Below are 21,983 nucleotides of genomic sequence, written 5' to 3'. Positions count from 1 at the left end.
AGGGACAGGTGCTATCTACTACCCTCTTCCAGTCCTCTTCCTGTTCTTTCTACCAGGCTGCCTTACCCTGTTCTCTGCTGGAATCAGCGTATGTCTGTGGAAGGAAGGCTTGCCCAGATGACTCTGGGAGACATTTTCAGTGTTCTGAGAAAGACAGGCTGAGAGCCAGAGAAATGGGAGAGAGGAAACCCCAGAGATTCAAGTCTAGCAGGCCTTGGAAAACCCAGTTTGACTCACTAATTTTTAAAGCTGTCCTCAGAGAACAGGTTGGCTTCCCCTAGAGTTCTCAGCTGCTCCCTTGGACATCCAAGGAGAACAGGCTGCAGAGAGGTTTCTTCTCTGGCTTGGGGTCTCTTTTCTTGGGCATTGCTGGGCTCAGAGACAGTGCCCTCCCCCACTACCCGGTCGCTCTTGACTTCGGAAGACCCGAGTGGCTTTTATTTCTCGTTAGATGTGGCGAGAGCTCTTCTGATCACTTTTGCTACTGTAAATGAGGTCAGTGGTTAGGATTCTGGTGGGATCTAGCGCAGGCGAGAGGGCGCGGGGAGTGAGGGTGCAGGGAGCGGGGTGGGGGAGGCACTGCCAGAAGATCCAGTGCTTTAGTGGAAATCACTCGCGGAAGTTTGAGGTCAGTGAACTTTTTTTCTTTTTGCAGAAACCCTGACCTAAATGTCTGGACCCCTGATCTGGTTACTACACAGATGTGTAGATAAATCCAGCCTTGCGCTGCCCCCCGCCCCTCCCCGCAGTCACTGCGCGCTCCCGTGTTCGTCTTGCCCGCCTCCTGCCTGCTCCACACAGCTCTCAGGGGCTGCGCTGCCTGGACAGAGAAATTTCTCCTCCATTTGGATACCCTCCCGTCTTCTCTTCTCCTTTGTTATTTATTCCCCCAGCTATCCCTTCTGAAAGGGCCAGTGTGAAAGTCTTTTTGATTGCCAGAAATTTCTTTTGCACTGTGTGGGCAGGAAACAGATTTTTTTTCCTCCCTCGTCCCCCGAACTGTCTCTTTTTCTCATTTATTAATTTTGCTTTCCGTTTCTTTCCTTCCCCTGCGCATTTTTCTGTAGACTTTATCTTCTTTCCCCGACAATTTCACCACCTCCCCCTTTTCCTTCCTCTCCCTCCCTCCAGTCCCCTTCCCCCACCCTTTGCTCTTTTAAAATAATTCAAGGATGCCTCGGGGTTACTAGCACACCCTCCTTCAGCTGAGCTCGGGACTCTGCATTAATTCAAGGTGAGTGGGGTTGGCTTCTCACCCATGAGGATGGGGCTCTTTGTGTCCGAGTGGCCGCAAGCAGGGCTGCGCTGCACTCCAGAAGACAGCGCGAATCCCCTGCTGCTGCTACCTGTTGGGGTGCGTGGACCTCGGAGGCTCGGACCTGGGCCAAACCCTCTTGGAAGGCTCCTTAGCCTGCTCTTCCTCGGCTGCCCTTCCTTTCCCAACTTCTGCAGGAATTGACCCAGCTGGGATAGTCCCTGTCAGGAGCAAACTCCATGCTCCTTGGTGGGTCCCATTTAGCTTGTGGCTTGCAGTTCTCAGCCCACAGCTGGGGATTTTCGCCTGTTGCCACAGAAATGGAGCCCCACTCCTAGTAGGTGAGGGCCTGGGGATTACCATTAGTCTCAGAGCCTCCCAAAGTCCTTCCAGGACTCCAGATAAAAGCAGCTAGCCAGTACTCAACACTGGGAAGTTTTGTGGGGGACCGTTGAAGGGGAAAGTGTTAAGGAAGGGGCTGAGCTTCCAATGAAGTTTCTGTGAAGGATGCTGTGTATACTTTTGGAGGTGACTGGTTAAGGTGGTCTGGCTGTCTCTGGAGCTGCTAATTAGGGCAGGCATGTGGTCTTTTCCTCAGATGGGGACTTGGGTGGAGGATACCAAGGGGAAACAAGGCTAGAGTGACTTGCTTTTTTTTTTTTTTTTGGATCAGGCTTGGGTGTCTCCCTAAACACCATGCTTTCCAGGGTCACAACAGTCAGGGTTCTGTGCCTCTTGGTGTTTTCTGTTGGTGATATAGAGAGAATGATGGCACTTTCCCCTATCTCCCCTGTCTGGGCTTCCTCCTTCAGGTGGGGACCATGGTGGTAGTTTGGCCCTTTGCCCAAGGTGTATGCAGGGTTGGGGATGGAGGTGGGAATCTGAAGTCAGGATCTTGGAGCTGCCCGTGTCTGTGATGGTGACACCTCAGAGCCAGTGTTTCAGGCTGAGTAAGCCTGTGGATAACCTCGACCTTCGAGCAATCAAGCTCGTTTCCTTCCTAGGCCCATGTGTTGGAACATTCACTCCTTATTCTTGGGGGGAATGACACTCACATTGTGTCATAGAGACATCATCTTCTGGGGGAAAGCAGAAAGCTTAGTCCTAGTCCTGGGGGCTGGGAAACCTGAACCCAGCGGCATGTTTCTAATACGGAAATAGAAACATTCGTTCGTTGTGAGAGCCACTGGAAGAGGGGTTGGAAGACAGGTCACGAGATGTTGAAGGAAACTCCACTGTCTGTTCACAGTAGAATTGCTGCTGGGAAGGGCTTTGTCTCTTGTAATAACATGGTTCCTGGAGGATTATTTCCTGTCTCCAGGACCCAGAGGAAGATGGCTTTATGTGTTCAATTTGCTTTCTGTGGGTCTCTTGCTATGGGGTTATTTCTAAGTTTCTGGCCAGGGAGATAGATGCCTTCACCACTTTGGAGTACGGGGCAGTTATACCCCTTACCGCCCAAGCCTGGACACTTTTGAGGATGCATATGAGCTAACCAAACAGACTGTCTATACAGGTAGAGATGAATGATGGGCATAAGACTGAGTGTGTGGTCAGAGGGAGGAACAGTTCATGAGGTACCACACCTTCATGCTCTGTCTTGAATCCTCCCTTTTTAGAACAGGTGTGACTCTGATTTTTGGACTTTTCTCCCTCAATTCCGTTTGAAAAATTTAAGTTGAAAATAGGAACTTTTGGAGAAGGGGTGAAAATCAACAGCAGGATGTTTACTGAGCATGCTCAAGACCCCGGTTTGAGCCCAAGTTTTTTAAAAAGAAGCTCAAACAATGATAACTAGACTCTTTGAACTGCCCCTTTCTAGAGTGGGATTTCGTGCGCGGATAACAACTTTTAGGGTGGTTTCTGTGGAGCCTTGTCCATTCCCTGCACCTGGGGCTTCCAGGAGACCATCCTGCCAGGAGCTGCCAGGGCAGGGTTGGTGGCAGCATGATGCACCAGGACACAGGCACAGTGCCGAGCTGTTGGATCCACATTGTCACAACTATTGTACCCCTCTGGGGCTGGGATTGAGTGTTGGGCATGGGAAAAGAGAAGGGAGAGAGACAGAGAAAAAAAAATTCCTCCATGTTGTCTTGGTTTCAACTGAGAAATCCACGGTTCAGAAGCATCATTTTACAGGAAGATATCTGGCGTTCACCTCCTTGCTGTGTGAGGGAAAGAGAGGCCTTCTTAGGGACATGCCAGTCACAACTTCCCTGGAACCTGTGGGTCTTTCAGGCAGCTAAATCATCTCAGGATTTGAAAAATAATTAGCTACCTACTTGTTGAGGGCTTATTTAGTTTCCAGATGCTAAATCAAGCAGTTTCTAGACCTTGTCATAATGAATCCTTTCCCAATTCTATCAAGTATGTGCCCCATTTTATGTCCCCATTTTATAGATGAAGAAATCGAAGCTAAGAAATGTTAAGTAACTTGTTCAAATTCACCCAGAACTAGGAGACAGAACTGGGGTTACATTCAAGCCTAGCTGACTCCCCGCCACCTCCCACAATGCTGCCTCTGTACCAAAGTAGATGGGGTGAATAAGTTCCCTGTAGGTTGAGAGGGAACTTTGTTTACTTGTCTGTCCCCCTGATTCTTTTTTTTATATATATATATTTTTTTATTAACTTGAGTATTTCTTATATACATTTCAAGTGTTATTCCCTTTCCCGGTATCCGGGCAAACATCCCCCTCCCCCCTCCCCTTCGTTATGGGTGTTCCCCTCCCAACCCTCCCCCCATTGCCGCCCTCCCCCCACCAGTCTAGTTCACTGTGTCCCCCTGATTCTTGTTTTTGTTGTCTCTGTCGTGTGTGTGTGTGTGTTGTGTGTGTGTGTGTTTTGTGTGTTGTGTGTGTGTGTGCGTGCGCGTGCATGTGCGTTATCCTTGTTTGCTATACATGAAGTTTGTGTCCCCTTTCCCCTTCCTGGCCATTAAGAATAGTCTTTGTCATGGATCCCAGTCTAGTGTAGACAGGAAACCCAGCTGAGGTGACAGGACTGTCTGATGGGAAGACAGGGGAGGTTTGCCTCTCTCAGGGTGTTAGTGACTGACTTGGAAGGGGCTTTCCCACCTCTGGCTTTCCCTGAAGAAATTCTGCAGCTCAGTGAGGAAGCATGTCTGTCCCCAGCTGAGGGGACCATGGGTGCAGCTGCTAAGATCCTCATTCCAACAAGAAGGCAGAACTTGAGCTCGGGATAGGCAATGCTGGACGTGTTTGTAACCTTTTACCCTTCCATTTACCACAGCTCTGTGGCTCATCAGATCAAGAGGGGCAGAGGGAAGCAGACAGGCTGGGGACTGGGTTGGGGTAGAGCAGATGGAGAAAGCATTTGTCTGGAAGACTTCATTTCTACCATAATTTGGCCCCAGTAAGTAGCCTTGGGCAAGTCACTACCCTACTTGGGCCTTATTTGTTTTATCCCTATGTGAAATCTGGGCCAGATGTGCCATTGGTGTTTATCCTAAGAGTGGAGGCCTGAGATCTTATAGTTCAGGATGTCTCTGCATTTTGTGTCCTCTATCTAGATTTTAGGTGATCTAGCTTGCCTTTCTGTTGCTGTGATAAAGACTATGAACAAAACCAACTCGTGGGGCAAAGTTCAGCTTGTAAGTTATGGTCCCTTAACGAGGAAGGCCAGAGTGGGAGCTCAAGGCAAGAACATAGAGGTAGGACACAAGGTAGAGGCCACGGCGGGGTGCTGTTTCCAGGCTCATGGTCAACTTGCTTTCTCATACAGGCCAATGACATCTGGCTTGGGAAGGTACCACCCACTGAGGGCTAAGTGTTCTACTAATTAGCGACCAAGAAAATGCCCCACAGAAGTGCCGACAGCCAGTCTGACGAAGGCAATTTCTCAATTGTGGTTCCTGTTTCCAGTGTATGTCAAGTTGATAATTAAAGCTAGCCATTGAAAATCAAAGTCATTCTTTTTGCTGTCTTCTCTCTTAGTAGTGGTAGAAAGAGGGGGCCACCGTGGGAGGAGTAACCACCCTTGGTTGCCAGAGGGAAAGTCAGCTACGGACTGGAAAAACAGGGTGGTTTTTCTGGTCAGGAGAGTAGTTTTTTCTTCCTGGTATATGTTACCTCGCATTCCCAATAAGTAAGGCCGAGCTAGCAAACACAGAAAGTGTAACAATAGACTGACAACTGTGTACACTATGCCCTGACTCATGAACCAAACTGTTGACAGGAGGAATGAGGGTAGGAGGCGAGACGGTGGGAGCTAGTGGCCTCTAAAAGGATGGAATAGTGGTCCTTGTCCTCATGGTGTGTATAGTGTGGTGGTGGGGCCTTGGTCTAGGTCACTGGGCCAGGTATACATTTAGCAACTATAGCTACTTACAACAAAAAAAGTTCACTGTGAAACCATTTGTTACAGCATCGATGAGGTTACTGGAAGCCAGGCGCCTTCCCAGCAGAAACAAAGATGTAAGTTGGAAGATCAATGTTAAGGCTGTCAGCTTTGTCAGGAACGTGGGGATTCCTAGGGAGTCGTGCTGTCTGTGAAACAGGCCCAGACTTGGGATTGCAGTGAGTGGGATCCTACAACAGAACATGGCCTCCCTAAAGACCTAGTTTCTCATTCATGTTCTCCTGGCATTGCTTGGAAAGTCATTCTTTGAGATTCCTGGGTCTTTATAATTACATTATACACAATCACAAATATTTCCCATAAACATGAGCATAGGACTGAGGTGAAGAGGGAAGGCTGCAGATTGTCCTGTCCTGTCCTGTCCTGTCCTGTCCTGTCCTGTCCTGTCCTATCCTATCCTATCCTATCCTAAGTCAGCCTATGAATGAGCTACAGGAGAACATGGTGACTGGAGGGAGGTACCACTCTGCCTTGGGCTCACAGCCTGTGGCAGGGGAGTGAGACTACCCAGCTTTTGTATACTTTCTGGCCTGTGTAACAACACAGGCTAGGGCTGATGGGTGGACTCACCTCTTATTGGCAGAAGGGCTGCTTTAGTTACAAGGATAGTGCGGCATCTTTCAGTCCTTCAGCAGCAGCTAAATGCACACTTGGCCTTTTACTAGGAGACAGAAGAAAGTGTGTGTGTGTGTGTGTGTGTGTGTGTGTGTGTGTGTGTGTGTGTGTGTAGAGGCCAGAGAAGAACCTCACTTACTGTCCTTCAGGTGTAGTCCATCCTTTTGTTTGTTTGAGACAGTGTCTCTCCGTGTCATTGGCTGGGGACTTGCCAAGCAGACTAAACTTTATTTGGTGAACCTCGGATTTGCCTGTGTTAACTCTCAACGGTGGTATCACAAGTGTGTGCTACATGGTCTGCAAATTTATTTTTTAAAATGTGGGTTCAAAGAATTGAACTCAGGTCCTTGTACTTGTAAGGCAAATACATTAGCGACTGGCCTCTCTTTCCAGTCCCTGGGCGTCGATCTTGGTCTTAAGTGACTGGTTTCTCCAACTGAGTACAGTGCTTTACCTAAGTATTTGTTTTCTCAAACTTCATGCCCTCTGACTGTAGCACAGTGGATTTGGTCTTGCTGCAATCCCTGTTGGCTGTGTGAACAGGAGAGCCATCCATACTTCCTGACCATCAGCACACATGCCCTGGGTCCCATTGTCCAGGGCATGAGTGGTCATGGGAGGCCTCTTGCCAAGATGAGTGACTCTTCCATGATTCTGCCCTTCTTCCTTTTTCTTTCTCCTTTGTCTCCCCCTCTTAGCCTTGACTAGTCATACAATAGACTTTATTCTCTGTTTACTGAATAGAAATTTTATTTTTTGTTCTTGATTTAAAAAGTGATGAGGAACATTTTACATTTTTTTTTTTTTGCTTCTCAAATGAAGAGTAAATGGAGTAACTCTTGACTTATTTAGCTCTTGATTGATGCTTTCTGGAATGTAACAAGCTCAAATACAGCGAAAGCCCTATCTTTCCATAGAGAAGGGGGTCACAGTGACAGATGATACCTCTTCAACTCCCAGCTCCTCTTTCCCTTCATCACAGCTCTGGCGAGGACTGATTAGGGCTCAGGTCAGAGAGTCCCAGAGCTACCAGGTGAGGAGAACCAGCCTGCAATCTCAGCCTGCTCTTCTGGCTTAGAGTGGCCCTGGGAGGAAGAGGAAGGGAGAGGAAGAGCTCTGGCTGGAGGCTGGGACTGCAAAGGCCAGTGCATGCTCCAGCTTCATCACTGGGTGGGAGCACTGCTCAATCCTCCCCATCCTCCCTCCCTCCATCCTCCCCTTTCTCTCCATGCCTTCCTCCATTCCTAGCCCTTATCTCTTTCCCGATTTTTCTCCCTAATTCTCCTTTTTCCTTTTGTCCTTTTCTCTCCCTCCTCCTCCTTTCCTCTTCCCCCTTCTTCTTTCCATGTTTTCTCCTTCTCATGCCTTTCTTTTATCCGCACTCCCCCCCTCCCCCCTCCCCAGTAAGCAGAGCTCAGGAACCCTTTCTGGGTTGGCTAAGTGACTTGGATCCTGAGAAGACAACAATGAGACAAGACAGCCAAATACCCTACTTTCATAAAATTCATATTCTGCCCCAGAGACTCAGGGGGAGTGAAGCAGAATCAGCTGGTGATGAATGTTGTTCAGAGGATTAATCTAAGGCAATGTGGTAGGGACAGAGTGACTTCAGATTGACATGTCACTGAAGGCTCCTGAAGAGGTGATATTTAAGTCGAGGATCAGAACGGCAGAAAATGAAAGAGGATTCATATCGTCAATTTCCTTCAGCATTCGAGGAATAAATTAAACGCGATGCGAAACTGCTTTAAAGACTACAAAATAAACTCAGCGTTTTATGCCCTAGACAGAACTGTGCGCGCTGAGCATCGTGATTCATTAATATTATCAATTTCGCTACCTAGCCTAGTAGTGAATGTGGGTTGGATTAAATTACAAGTGGAAATGGGGAGTTCAGAGGAGATTTTTAAGATATAAAAGCAGATGATGCCTGTGACAGGCATTTGTCAAAAGGAGACACTTCCTTCCATTCCTGTTGCTAATGGGCTTGTCTAGAGACTTCTACCCACCTGCTTCCTGGGCATCGCTGAGGCCCAGAGAGATAGTGGGTTGGGGGAGGGGATGGTATTATGGAGGGCGGAGAATCCCCGGGCTGTTTCAGGTTAGTGTCTTTGCTTCTCAGGGTCATTTTAAACTCAGAGCACAGGTAGGCTTATCTGAAGTTGGGGACAGATTCCACAGGCTTCCTTTCCACCCACATACCTCCGAGAGACGGCTCTTCCCCCACTGCCGGGCTAGTCACTGTTGTCTTTAGGTGTCTACAAGCCTCCTGTATCTCAGTATTCTCCCCAGCTGTGGACTAGCAGATCCGCTCACCTCCTCTGCCGAGGGCTGAGTCAACATAGTTCACCTACTACCTCCAGGATCGTGAGTCACGGCTCTTCAAACATGGAGCTGTGAATCATTTAATTTCTAGACCTGGCGAGGCTCGGGTGGTGGCTGAGCCAGTAGACTATGCACTGCCCTGCCCCTGTCTCTTATTCCACCATGACTTAACATCCTTCCTGAACTTAAAACCTAGAACTTGGATCCATGGCCTTTATCAGGACTACTTAACTCAATTTCTTGGCAGCTCCAGGAGGAAGTCCAGTCCTAGGGTATGGTTCCTGGACAGCAACATCAGCACCACTAAGGCTTTCTCTACTCCGCTGCCAGAGTTCTGTGTCAGGTCCACTCTGGAGTGGGTGACTCATGGGAGCTTGAGAAATTTTGTTAGAAGGATGGATGGAGGTTAGGACAGTAGTGTGGTCCATCTCTTTGAGCTAAGGAAATCTTAGCTAAGGGGAAAAAAAAGGCCTGTAAATTGGGAGACAATGATTGGTGGTGGAGCCTGAGTTTCATTCAAGTCTTGGCTTCTAAGCCAGAACTATTATGAAGTTAGGAGTCCTAATTAAAATGCATATATTCTTGGATACATCTGTTACCAATCATTTACACTTCAATGCTAATAGTGTTTTGGCCATTTCCAGTGGCGTGGTGATTAGAGAGCTTGAGAGTCTGAGGCTGGAGACCAGAATACCTTGCTGGTATCTCGTGGGAACTTTCACCTGTGTGGCAATTCTCTTCTCTGGTGTTGACTGGCCTTCTCCAGACAGTAGCAGCGTGACTGATCCTTAAATGTAGATGCTTCCTGGTTATAGCTCTGTTCCTTCACCTATGGTATAACCACTCCCTGAGAGTTTTCTCTTCATTTAGAATTTTATCCCAGCTGTAGAGTGGATACTTTCACTGTAGTACTCCATAGTGTCTCAGACTCACCTTGTTTAAAATCAAATCCATAATCCTTTGCCTCATCTGGCCCACCTATCAGGAAGCCTCTTACAGCAAATGATGTCACCATTTATTTTATCAGTGAGCCAGAGATCCGGGGATCACTTGTGACTACTCTTCTGTGTTTCTTCCCCTTTACCTTCACTTCGTAATTTACCTTGAATCTGCCTCAGTCTCTTCATAAGAACAGTCCCAACCACAGTTACTTCTGGGAAGTTTGCTCCCTCTTCATGTACCCATGGTCCTTTGTACTCTCTCAGCATCATGGACTTTCCCTGCCACTACATTTTAGGCCGTGGTGTGATCGCCAGCCCCCTCACAGACTGTGAGGGCCAGATAACAAGGATTTTGTGTCTTATCAATGTTTCTTTAATGATTTGCCCTTAGTGGGCATCTGATAAGCCAATGATTTAGCCAAGTAGAGAAGCCACTATGGAAGTGTGGCAAGTCCCGATTTTGCTTCCTCTGTTGCGGTTCATTTTCTCTGCAGATGGAGGGCATTGCACTCACCAAGTCTTTGACAAGATCCTTATTGCACGTTGATTGGGAAGTGATAGTGACGACCCACTCAGTTCCTCAGAGATGCTGATGAGTTGATGGAGGTTGTGACATGAGTGTGTGTGTGTGTGTGTGTGTGTGTGTGTGTCTGTGACTCTATGTATGTCTGTCTCTATGTGTGTGTCTATCTATGTGTATGTGTATCTGTCTCTCTGTGTATGTGTGCATGTGTCTCTGTCTGTATGTCTGTATCTGTGTATGTCTCTGTCTCTCTGTCTCTTTCATTCTCTCTCTCTCTCTCTGTATGTGTGTGTGTGTGTGTGTGTGTGTGTGTGTGTGTGTGTGTGTGTGTGTACAAAATGCTGCCATGAAGCTGAAGTGGAAGGATTTTATATTCTTGCCAACTTTGTACCCAACAACATTTTATTTTATTATTTTCTGACTTCTTCGATCACTTCAAGTATTATGCAATGTATTTGTATTGTCATCATTCCCAGCCTTCTCTCTAAATTCTCCCAGATTCACGTCACCCTCTCCCCTCCCAAACTTCATGTCTTCTTTTTAAATACTTATTTACCACCCAGATCAATTTATGCTGCCCTTACATGTATGAGTGCGGGACCATCCACTGGAGTATGGTCAACCCACTGGGGAACACATCCTTAAAGAGAACTGACTTCTTATTCCCAGAAGTCATCAACTGTCAATAAGCAGGGTGGAGGAGGGGTAGGAGAGGGATACCTAGCACTAAAGATGTTTAAAAAGCCATGTGGAACACACACACACACACACACACACACACACACACACACACACACACACACACGTATATCTATGAAAGTGTTTAACTGCAATTATTCTACACAGGGAATAATACTGTTTCCAGAAGTCATGGTTTGTTAAATAAAAAGCCCAGTGCCAGGGGTGAGGGACCTCCCTTCAAGTTGTTTGCCAGTATTCTAGAGACACCCAGAACAGTCTAAGCTATTGTATTGTTCTTGGTTGTCTAGTAGAACTTTACAGTAAGACCCTCTTGCTGAAAACATCACACATTTTCATCATTGAAGTTTGTACAGACCAGGAAGCCTCCTCTCGGCTGGGAGCTTTCACAGTACTGGAAGGCACTATGCAGGCTGCTGGCAGGGGGATCATCAACAGTCTTACCCATCCATGAACTGTGTATGCTTCAGTAGTGACAAGTATGACAGCATATGCTTATGGGTATGATTCTGAGAGCAAGCCCCAGTGTGCAGACCTTTCCAGTCCTTCATGTGGGACACATTTGTTATTATTTTCTTGCCTAAAGCAAGTCCCACAGTCAAGCTCAGAGCTGTGTGGGAAGTAATCATCCCAAGTGTGGATGGATAGAAGGAGACATTAACAAATTGGGGTTCTGTTGGGTTGGGTACTCTCTGAGAAGTAGCAGGATGGGATGGGATAGGGAAGGAATTTGTTAGAGCAAACATCGGTGAGAGGGAATGGGGAAGGAGCCAGGGAAAGCTGAAAAGTTGCTAATTCATCATGCCAGTCAGTCTGAGTGACAGACAGAGGAAAGCAGGTTGGGTGGTCCTAGCCTGCCATGTAGGGGAAGGCTACTCAGCAAAGCTCTCAGAGAACCCCTGTGCCTCCTGAGCCAGGAAGTTTCCCGGCTATGCAGGTATGAGCCTGTCTTTCTTTCTTTCTTTCCTTCTTTCCTTCTTTCTTTCTTTCTTTCTTTCTTTCTTTCTTTCTTTCTTTCTTCCTTCCTTCCTTCTTCCTTCCTTCCTTCCTTCCTCCTTCCTTCCTTCCTTCTTCCTTCCTTCCTTCCTTCCTTTCTTTCTTTCTTCCTTCCTTCCTTCCTTCTTCCTTCCTTCCTTCCTTCCTTCCTTCCTTCTTCCTTCCTTCCTTCCTTCCTTCCTCCTTCCTTCCTTCCTTCCTTCCTTCCTCCTTCCTTCCTTCCTTCTTCCTTCCTTCCTTCCTTCCTTCCTTCCTTCCTTCCTTTCTTTCTTCCATCCTTGCTTCCTTTCTTTTTTTTTGAGCCTGTCTTTCTTTTCATTCCCCATTCTCTCTGCTTGAAGATAGTGATGGATTTCAGAGCCCAGCAGCTGGGGCTCTCGCTCTAGCTGGAGGTATGCTAGGCTTGTTCTCATGGCTACTATAAGGTCAGTACTCAGTTACCCACAATTCCAAGGGCCCTATTTCTCTCCTGAACTTCACACCTCTATATTCAAAAGTTTTTTTTCAAATGTTTCCATTTATCATTCCCAGAGGCATCTCAAAGTAACATATCCAAGTTACATTCTTTACTTATAATTAATACCTTAGTTAGGGTTCTGTCATAGTGTTTTATACACACACATGTACACACACATATCTATATCTTTATCTTTATCTGTATCTTTATCTGTATCTATATATCTCATTACAGTTTATCCATATTTCTCCTTTTCACTCATTATCCTGCTTTGTCCCTCCCTCTCCCCTTTGGTCTTGTTTGTTTCTTACATAGTCTCCCTTCTCATGTCATATGATGCATATGATTTAGATGTAGAGTCTGAATATTAGAGAAAATGTGCAATAATTGTCTTTTCTCTCATTGCCTTTCTTGTTTATCCATCCCCTTAAATACTTTATTCTTTCAGTATAGTCCTTACTCTACTTTTTCCCTCCCTCCCTCCCTCCCTCCCTCCCTCCCTCCCTCCCTCTCTTGCATAGGATAGAAAAGGCCCTATTTGTCTTTTCAAGTCTGGCTCATTTTGCCTGGTATCATGATCTCTTCGTCCATCTAATTTTCCAGAAACTAACAGTTTCATTCTTCAGAGCTCTGTAAATCTGTGCATATCATATTTTTCTCCCTTCCTCTGTTGACGGATGTGTATGTAGGAAGGTTTATATCATGATGTGTACATAGGAAGGTTTACATCTTGGCTGTAGCACACGGTGTGGCAGTGCACACGGATATGATGGATGTGCAAGTACGTCTGTGGAATGATTATTTGGACTCATTTGTATGTGCACTCACAAGGGGTGGAGCTGGGTCACACGGCAGTTTAATGTTTAGTTTCTTGAAGAACGTCCATACTGACTCTCACTTCTGCTATGGACAAGTGTACGTTTCCAACAGTGATGAAGGTTCCCTCCCTCAAATTCTCATTAGCGTTTGTTGGTTTTTGTTTCCTTAATAACAACCGTTCTGATTGGTGGGAGGTAGAGTCTCAAATACAAGAGTATTTCTCTATGGCTGAGGATGTTGAACCTTTTTTTAATATATATTTATTGACCATCGGTGGTTCTTCTTTTGAGAAATTTTCATTCATGTTCCTATTTATTGACCGGATGGCTTTTTGGTCCCTTCTGCCTGTTGGTCCCTCCTACTAACTGGAGCCGAGGCTGAGGCCTGGGTATCTCTGCTATGTCGTGTACCCCTGTTGCTAACCTGACTCTACCGAACTAGACTGCTGATATATCTGTGAGGTGTTGATGAGTAGATCGAGTTGCCTCTGCCTGCTGACCTGTAAACTAAACTACTGATTTCCAGACAACACAGATGGGAGTGGCTCCAAAGAACCTTCCTAAACAGGTCCACTTCCCCCCATATCCTTTCTTTCCACTACCTCTGGTGGGTTACAAAAAAAAAAAAGGTTAAAACATTTTTAAAAAAATCATTAAAAATAAGATTTAAAATTAGTTACATTTTATTTATTTTTTTTGAGTTCTTCGTATATTATAGATATGAATCTCCAGTCAGAAGTTTAATTGGCAAAGGTTCCTCCCCCACCCCCACGCCTGTTTGTAGACTGTCCCTTCTGTTTGTTTCCTCTACTATGCAGGGACTTTTTAATTTCATGGGATCCCATTTGTTAATCCTTGCTGTTGTGGATAGTTTTACATCAGCTTGTCACAACTAGAGGTTTCTGAAAGGAAGGAACCTCAATTGAGAAAATGCCTTCAGAAGATCTGGCCCTAGGGCATTCATTTTCTTCATTAATGATCGACAGGGGAGGGACCAGCCCATTGTGGGTGGCACCATCCCTAGGCTGGTAGTCCTGGGTTCTACAAGAAAGCAAGATGAGCAAGCCATTATAAGCAAACCAATAAGCAGCCCCTCTCCATAGCCTCTGCATCAGCTCCCGCCTCCAGTTTCCTGCTGTTTGTGTTCCTGTCCTTGTTTCTTTCCAGATGAACTGTAGTGTGAAAGCCTAAGCTGAATGAATTCTTTCCTCTCAACTTGATTTTGCTCTTGGTGTTTCACTGTAGCAATGGGAACCCTAACTAGGACAGTTGCCATTGTATTCCTGACTATTGGGTTTCCTTTGAGATTGTCTTTAATTTTGTTTATATCTTCAAGTTTGTACCTTCCACTGATTTCAAAGTCTTATGTTTAAAGTCTTTGATACATTTAGAGTCAATGAATTCAGTTTCGTTCTTGCTCGCTTGTTCATGTGGATGTCCAGTAACATTTGTTGAAGAGGTTGTCTCTTTTTTCCTCCAGTGTGTGCTTTGCCACCTTTGTCAAATACCAGGTGGTTGTGGCTGTGCTTGTGGCAGTGGGGGGTTTGTATCTAGGTTCTCTATTTTATTGGATTGATGGTTTTATATCAGGGCTGCATGTGTTTTGTTGCAATGGCTCTCTAATTAGTTTGAGATCAGGATGGGATGCCGCCAGCATTATTCTTGGGGACTTAGCGGTTTGGGGTATTGTGTATTTCTATATGAATGTTGGGATTGTTTTCTTCTGGTTGTTTGGAGGATGTTCAGAAAAGTCTCGCCATCTCCTAGTGTCCCTTTTATCAGTGTATGTTTGTCACTGTAGAGATCTTTCATCTTGGTTAGGTTTGTTACTAGATGTTGTATTTCTTTGGGGGGGTGCATTGTTAATGGGATTCTCCACTTGGTTTCTCTTGGAAAGTTTGCTATTGGTGTGTAGAAAAGCTATTGACTTTTGGGTGTTGTTTTTTTGTGGCCTGTTAGTTTACTGAAAGGACTTGTCAGACCTAAGAGTTTTCTGTAGAGATGTTAGGGATTTTAGAGCAGATGATTATATCATCTAAAAATAGAGACGATTTGTCTTCTTTTATTTTTTGTTTGTATATTTTAATTTCTTTCTTTTGACTTACTGTTCTAGTTAAAACATCAATAAATTAGTTGAAAAAGAGTAGAAAATACAGGCCTCCTTTTTTCAGGTCTTCTTACCCTGCTTTTTGTATGAGAGCAGGGTAACACTGGCTTTACAGAGTGTGGTGCTTTGCTCCCATTTCTACTTTATGGAATAGTTTGAGTATTGGTGATATATGGTTTTCTTTAAAGGTCTGGTAGAATTTGGCTCTTGAGTCTGTCAGCTCCTTACCTTTTCTTTGTTGGAAGACTTTATTAATGCTTTAATCTCATTGCTTGTTATAGAGCTATGTATGTTGTTCATGGCCTCTTGATTTAATTTGGGTGGGTCATATGCGTCCTTTCCAACTTCTTGTAATACAGGTTTTCAAAATATTCCTTAAGGATTCTCAGGATTTTATAAGTATCTGTTGTGTCCTCTTTTCCATTTCTAATTTGGGTCTTCTTTCTTTATATTTTTGTGGATCTGGGTTCTATACCCAAGGCCTTGCTTATATTAGACAAGTGTTCTATCCCTAAAGCCCATCTGTCTGTCTGTCTGTCTGTCCGTCCATCCATCCATCCATCCATCCATCCATCTATCCATCTATCTATCTATCTATCTATCTATCTATCTATCTATCTATCTATCTATCTATCTATCTATCTATCCAGGGTGTCTCTTCATAGCTCTGGAGGTTCTGGAACTTACTTTGTTGACCTGGTGGCCTGGAACTCAAAAAAATCTGCCTGCTTCTGCTTCTTAGGTACTGGAATTAAGGCATGTACTACTATGCTCCTCACTTCTAGTCATTTTAAAAGATTAAAAAATATTTGAAACAGGACTTTAGTGAGTAGACCACAATAGCTTTGAACTCTTTCTCTCTAGTCTAGGTACCTCAAATTTGTCAGCCTTTGGGGTAGATGGGTCTATGGGTTATTCAAGTCTAGCTCATCTCTCTTTGTTTTGGTTTAGCTGATGTTTCATGGATCTTACCTCCTCAAAGAGCCAGCTCTTTTTAAAACATTGATCATTTGTATTGTTCTTTTTGTCTCCACTTTTGTTAATTTCTATCTCAATATTTATTGTTTCTTTTCATCTATGGTTTGGGGACTTAGGTCGTTCCTGTTCTCTAAGACTATGAAGTGCACTGTCAGTCCTTATCTGAGGTGTCTCTGGTCTGTTACTGTAGTCACACATACTAAACTTTCCTTTTAGATCTGCTTTTGCTGTATCTCAAACGTTCCACTAAACTGTTTTCATTTTCATTTGATTTTAAGAAATTTAAAAGTTCCTCCTTGATTTCTTCAATGGCTTATTCTCTGTATTTTTATTTAGCTTTTCTAGCTTTTTTTATACTGACTTCTACTTTTATTCCACTATTATTCAGATAAGATATAATGTGTGATTTTAACTTTTTTCATATTTGTTAAAACTTGCCTTGGGGTCTCACATGTGATCTATTTTAGATAAAGCTCTGCGGCTGCTGATAACAATGTGTGTTCTACATCTGTTGGATGGATTATTCTGAGATATCTGTTAAGTTCATTTTATTTATGGTGCATTTTAAAACTGAACTTTTTTGGTTGAGTTTTTGTCTGGATGATCTACCTGTTGTTAGATTTCGGGATTGAATCCACTCACAACGTGTTGTCTCTAGAGTTATCTGTCCATTTATGCCCAGTGGTCTTTGTTTTATGATACTGGATGTAGCAAAGTCTAGTACATATGTAATTACAATTGTTACGTGTCTTGATAGATTGCTCTTAATAGTGACATGTGTTGGTTTCCTATTTATCTTCTAATTTTAGCTTTCAGTCTACGGTATCTGATATAAATATAGTGACTTGATTGATTTTGGCTTCCACTCACTTGGTATATTGATTTTTATCCTTTAATTCTCAGCATGTTTGTATCTTTGCCAATAGGTTGCATTTCTTATAGATAATTAATAGTTGGGTCATATTTTTCAATTTAGTTAGCTACTCCGAATCTTTTAATTACAGAATTAAGCATGTTTATGTTTATAGTTACCATTGAGAGAGGTTTACTGATGCCTACAGTTTTTGTTGTTTTGTTGTTGTGGCTTGTTTGTTTGTCTGTTTGTCTGTCTGTTTCAGTGGTTCTGCTGGTTGACTCAGTTGTTATTTCGTTTCTTCCTTATTTATGTTAGAGGTTTGTTAGTTTACTGAGCTTGGCATGATTGATTCTTTTCTCCTTTATTTATTCCTCTCATGGAATCTAGTCTCCCTTGTATTATGATTAACACTATCTTTCTTCCCCTCTATGTGGGAGCCTTTTAATTATATCCTGCTGTTCTGGTTTGGTGATCATGAATGGCTTTATTTTGTGCTCATCTTAAAATGTCCTTATTTCTCAGTTGATTTTTTTTTAAGATAATTTTTCTGGCTATTAAAATCTGGGTTGACGGCTACTTACCTTCACCAAGTTAAATACCGCCAGATCGGTTCTTTTTTTTTTTTTTTTTTTTTTTTTTTTTTTGGTCTTTTGATGAATGTTGCTTTCATGTGCCTGAAAGTCCAGGAGTCATCACTGACATTTATACTTTGATACACTCTTAGGCAGCACGTTGGAAATCTAGATTAAAATCTTACCTTCAGCACGTCCTTTCAAATACACTCCTGCTGATACCACATGGACGAAGCAACCCTAGTCTCTAAATTAGATGCCCACGGGAGCTTTCCAGCTCATGTCTCCACTTTCTTTCTAGTCCCTGTCATAGTAGTTGGTTCTATGAAGTACATCGTACTTGGTAGCTTGCATATTTTCAAAGTGTAAGCATTACCACACCACTTTTCAGCTTGAAATCTAAGATTTTATCTCAGAACCTATTATGCGCCTTGCGTGCTCTAGCCGGTCACCCTCCAGCTGTAACCTACATCTTCTTCAAAACCTCCTCCTGCCAGCAACAGTGGACTCTTAGAATTTGCCCATCTCCTTTTCCCGTGCAGGGACCTTTGCCCTGTTCTCCCTCCTCTCCTTAGTGCTGAGACTCTCTTTCTCACTGATGTTTACACCTTGCTTAGTTCTCAGTTTGAGAGCTACTTTTTCAGTGAGAGCTCTGTCTGTGGGCAACTGCTATTATGCTAATCTAGGTCCTTTCCTTTCCCTCTCTTATAGCATCCTACACATCCAAAGCACTCATCACCAGTTTATTTACTTGTTAGTTTAATGTCTGTGTGCTCCAGACAGAAAGTTCCCTGTGGATCGAGACAATGTTTATATTATTCATTGTGGTGTTCCAAATTCAGCACTCTGCCTTGAACAGAGCAGTAGCTCAGTCACTGGTAGGTAGAGAAATGCAGGTCCAAGTGAGCAGAGGGAAATGGGGGAGGCTGAATCCCGTGGGAATTCTCCCCTTCCAGTCTTTGGCCTGTGGAGAATTAGAGTTACACCTATTCTGAGAATATGGGTCTCTGAGAATGAAAGTTGTGCCAGACAGAACTCGGCACAGCTACTCCTTACACAGTCCCTAGGGACCCCGATTGCTAGACCGGGTGCCTCCATCCTGAACACACAAGGCCAAAGAGATGGCGGGGCTTAGATTTTCATGTGCCTTGCTTGCCAGGAATCTCAGTGTCCTTGATGCATACAGTGCTAGCACTTGTCTTTTAGGTATTGTGTAAAGACTGGAGTGGTGTAAAGAGGCAACACTGTTAGCTGGAGATGGATAGCGATGGTCCGAGCATCCCTGGTGCTGAGGAGGGGGAGAACAGAGTGGAATTATGACCTCAGGCAATGCCAGAGCTCCTGAAAGCCACCATTTTCCCATCATATTGTATCTGAGAACCCTGGGCCCAGCAAAATATGATTAAATGAGTATATAAAATATTTGTAGAAAGCAGGCAATGCAGATAACCTTGGTTCTCACATCCTTTCAGATGAAGCAGTGGTGAGGCTCTAAAGTGTGAGAGGTTGGTGAAGAGGCCTTTCAAACCACCAAGAGGATTTAGAGAAAATTAAAATTCCCATTTGCCCTTTTCTGAGTCTCCATGCCACCAGTCTCAAACTCAAAATATGAAGTGTGAATGAAATAATTTGCTTTGTTAACTGGAGGGCTCAGAAATATGGCTAACTAATACCTGGTGTCACATGGGCGCTAAGTCCTGAAAGGTTTGCTGTTTTATTCAGATTTTGAAAGAAGAAGATGCTTGAGATTTTGTATCGCCATCAGCCTGGCACTGAGGAATTTTAATTTTTGTATTCATTGATGCAGAAAAATACAGACTATGCTGTCTTGGTTAAGGCTTCTGTTCTGTGATACACACTGTGACCCAAAGGAACTTGGGGAGGAAAGGGTTTATTTTAATTCACAGCTGAGGGAACCAGAGAGGAATCTCTGAGGGAACCCACAGGGGGATCCTGGAGGTAGGAAACAGAGCAGAAAGCACAGAGGAGCAATATTTATTGTTTTACTCTCCATGGCTTGTTCAGTGTGCTTTCTAAGGGCACTCAGTACCACCAGCCCAGGGCTGGCATCATCCAGAGAGAACATCAGCTATCAATCAAGAAAATGTACCATGCATTTAATTGCCTACAGGTCATTCTGGTGGAGCATTTTCTAAATTGGCATTCCCTCTTCGAAAATGACTCTAGTTTGTGTCAAGTTGACATAAGACTAGCCAGCATAGGGAACATATGTTGATATTTGAAGGCTCTCTGGTAGATATAATTAAATTACATCTAGACCTATTCCTATATTCATGTCAAAAACTTCGAGTGTAGTGATGCTTAACTGTTGTAGTCAAAGAAAGTTCTGGGAGCCCAGTGGATGCTATGGACTCCCAACTGGAAAAATGCACAGCCAGAAGTTTCACAGACATCAGGGAACTCCAAAGTCCACCGAAAGACACCCTGGTGGATCCTGGGTAAATTTTCCCAGAAACAGAATGTAGGTTACGAATCTGCCGTGAGAAGGCTGAGTGGTCAGAGGACAGATGCTGGTGGGTAGCAGGCCTGGGCTTGCTTTGCAGAACACAGAACCAGGTGGTGTAGGAACTGCTGGAATGTTTCCATACTCAACATTCAACATGAAGGTTTCCTCTTGAAGAAAACCTTCTGTACCTCGTGGGACAGGGACTCTCATGTCTCTTTACCTTGCTTGCATATGCATGTATTTATTGTGTGTGTGTGTGTGTGTGTGTGTGTGTGTGTGTGTGTGTGTGAGAGAGAGAGAGAGAGAGAGAGAGAGAGAGAGAGACAGAGAGACAGAGAGAGAGAGAGACAGAGAGAGAGACAGAGAGACAGAGAGAGAGCGAGCATATGTGCGTGTGGCCTGAAATTAGTATCAAGTATTTTCCTCAATCACTTTTTACCTTATTTATTGAGGCAGGTTCTCTCTTTGAATGTGGAGCTCAGAAATTTCACCTAGCCTGTCTAGCTAGTTAGCACCTGTAGAATGCTGGGATTAAAGATGGCTGCCTGCTATACTTTTCAGGTAAGTTCTGGGCATCCAGACACTAGACCTCATACTTGTACAGCATAAATGACTCATTCACAGAACCATCCCTCCAGCCTTGAGGCTGGGGCTGTCTTGTTCAGCGGTAAGCCCTGATGTTAGACAGCAGAAGGTAGTGTGGGCGTAGATGACGTCACTTCCCACGCCCTTCCAAAACAGACATTCTGGAAATCTGTGGAAAGACTATCCCTCTAGAGCCCAGGTCTCCACGTACACTCTCTCCCCTCTGACGTGTTCTGCTCCCTCTTCTCTGCTCATGCTTTAGTGCTAGCTGCATCCAGGAAACATCTGATGTCTCTCCAAGCCCACACCTGCCAACTGCTGCTCAGAATCGGTGTCATTTACACAACTATGGTGTCCTCTGTGTGCCATGTTCTCACACTGCTGTCTCTTTTGCCTACCTTTTAAAAGATGGTACATTTTGTGGTGGAGAATTTAAACACGTACTAAGTAGTATAAAATAATAACCCCCAAGAATCATTTACCTAGCCACAATAATTATCAACTCAGGACCATTTTTTTTTCACTCAAGCCTCCTACTCTACCTCTCTATTGGGGTTTTTCTTTGAAACAAATCTTAGCCATTGTATAATTCTACCCATAAATATTTCAGTACCAGTCTCTAAAAGGGAGCAGACTAAAAGAACATTACAGCAATACCATGCTCTCAGGAATTGACTGTAATTTCTTAATATCTTCAAATCTCTGAGTAGTGCTGACATTTCTCCAACCCTGATTTTCTTCTATGGTCGGCTTATTTGAATAGAATTCTAATTAGGTCCATGCTATATTTTTGGTTGGAATGTTTTTCTTAAAGACTCAATCTGGAGATTTACTTCTCCACTCTCTTTTGAGCTTTACTGTTTGTTTAAGAAATGTATTCTTCTTGTTCCCATGTAGGGTTTTGCTGGTTGAATCCCATTGTGTTGTTGAATGCTTCTGTTCTCTGTGTTCCTATAAGGTCCACCAGTTTCAATCACCACCACCACCATCATCATGATCATCATGATCATCATTATCATCTCATTGGATGACTTTCTAGGGGGTGGTAGCATTTTTGTCACAGGTACAAAATGTCTGGTTGTTTCTCTCTTTAGGATATTAGCAGTTACCGAGGATTGCTACCTATACCGGAATTGGCAGAATTCTCCTTGGGAGGGCCAAAACAACCAGTTTTAGTTGGTAGACCATGTGACCTCTTGCTTAACCACTCAGGAAGCAGTTAAAGCCAATATGTAAAAAAGGATAGGGATGGATGAATGCCCAAAAAAACTACTCATCAAAGGAAAAAAAATCACTATAGCTTTCCACGCCACTGATCAAGGGGTAACTAACCCTGTGACCCCTTCTTTATTTACTAGTCAGATGCATTTATAAAGAGAACATTTGCTTACACTGTGACTAGTCCCATT

General features: G+C 44.1%; 1 protein-coding gene across 13 annotated transcripts in view; it reads left to right on the top strand.

The window, feature by feature from the left end:
* Positions 1-237: 237 nt before the first annotated feature.
* Cacna1e (calcium voltage-gated channel subunit alpha1 E) overlaps positions 238-21,983 on the top strand; it is a 488,748-nt gene continuing 467,002 nt past the window's right edge. For 3 of the 13 annotated variants that reach the window (XM_039091015.2, XM_017598911.3, XM_039091016.2), the window contains exon 1: positions 729-1,234. The gene's annotated coding sequence lies outside the window, so the exon portion shown is untranslated. Of the gene's footprint in view, positions 496-724; positions 1,235-21,983 lie in introns of those variants that run through there. The other 10 variants (XM_039091012.2, XM_039091010.2, XM_039091011.2 and 7 more) reach the window with 6 other exon arrangements.

The sequence above is a fragment of the Rattus norvegicus genome, chromosome 13 (assembly GCF_036323735.1).
Source record: "Rattus norvegicus strain BN/NHsdMcwi chromosome 13, GRCr8, whole genome shotgun sequence".
Taxonomy (NCBI): Eukaryota; Metazoa; Chordata; class Mammalia; order Rodentia; family Muridae; genus Rattus; species Rattus norvegicus.
The sequence above is the reverse complement of the archived record's forward strand: the minus strand, read 5'-3'. Positions and strand labels throughout refer to the sequence as shown.